Below are 1,227 nucleotides of genomic sequence, written 5' to 3'. Positions count from 1 at the left end.
ACCTTGGCATTCAACATGTTTATGCCATCTACATCATACATACCTGAAACTTTCTTAGGCATACCTCTTTCATTAGACCACTTATAATTGTTAGAGATCATTTCTTCTAATAACTCATATGCCTCTTCTGTTGACTAACTCATTAAAGTACCTTCTGCAACTGCATCTATGGTAATCATGACTGAATGTGTTAATTCATTATAGAAAGTCTGTACAATCAGCCAGCTAGGAAGACCAAGATGTGGACACTTCCTCTGTAAATCCTTAAACCTCTCCCAGGCTTCATACAAAGATTCACCATCAAACTGAGCAAAACTGGTAATATCAGTTCTAAGTTTGGCAGTCTTACCTTGGAGAAAATACTTGATGGAAAAATTAATGCACGGGGCCCACTGGGATTTACGCCCGCGTGCACCTGAGCACTCCCTCGCTGGCACCAACGGGTGCCAGCGTCGCAGAATTTAATTCCGCTGTCGCATTTGGATTTGGAAACGGCCGGGCGCTAAAGGAAGAATTAAATGCATACGCGGCCGAATCTTGGGCCGCGTGCGTGTTTGAAAAATAAAATGTTCGTTGGGCATTTTTGGTATTGAGCCAGCGCCCACGTGCGCACGTTGCAAACGTTCCGCATGAAGGACACGAAACGCGTCCACAAAATTGCCATATTGCCCCTGTAAAAATCCCTATATAAACCCCTTGATTTCATCTCTTTTCTAATACAAAAAATTTGAGAAAAATAGTGAAAAAATTCTTCTTCCTCTTAGCCACTTCCGAATTTTGTTTTTACATTTTCATTCAGTTTATTTGGTTCTTTTCATTCCGCTCTTTGCTGGATCTGCAAGTCCGATCGGGTTCGCTTTGACTTCTTTCGAGACGTGTCGAAGAAGAAGTTGTAGGATCGTCGTATCTCCGAGAAGGATTGCCGGGAGATCTGTACGTGGGGGCAAATACTTCTTTGGGACAGCGTCTACGTGCTTCGACCTGTCTTTAATCAGGCTACTTTCTTCTACTTTTATTTTTAATTTAATATTAGTAGATTTGTAGGATTTGAAATTTTATGATATAAATTTATTAAATGCATAGATTTATTTTGTGCTAGATTAGATTTATTTTGCATTGAAATAAAATTATTTGGATGCCGAATAATATGCATGTATATTATTCCCTTTAAAATTTTCTATTAATTGAATTAATAGATTTATTTGTTTATTTATATGTTATATCGCT

At 38.4% G+C, this 1,227-nt stretch overlaps 1 non-coding gene across 1 annotated transcript; it reads left to right on the top strand.

The window, feature by feature from the left end:
* Window positions 1-231: 231 nt before the first annotated feature.
* LOC113461289 (small nucleolar RNA R71) lies at window positions 232-338 on the top strand. Its single transcript, XR_003383464.3, has one exon. It is a non-coding gene; the product is annotated as a small nucleolar RNA R71 (small nucleolar RNA).
* The last annotated feature ends 889 nt before the right edge of the window (window positions 339-1,227 follow it).

This window comes from Phoenix dactylifera, chromosome 3 (genome assembly GCF_051530095.1).
Source record: "Phoenix dactylifera cultivar Ajwa chromosome 3, Ajwa_hap1_PhDact_Kaust_v1.1, whole genome shotgun sequence".
NCBI classification, from domain to species: domain Eukaryota; kingdom Viridiplantae; phylum Streptophyta; class Magnoliopsida; order Arecales; family Arecaceae; genus Phoenix; species Phoenix dactylifera.
The sequence above is the reverse complement of the archived record's forward strand: the minus strand, read 5'-3'. Positions and strand labels throughout refer to the sequence as shown.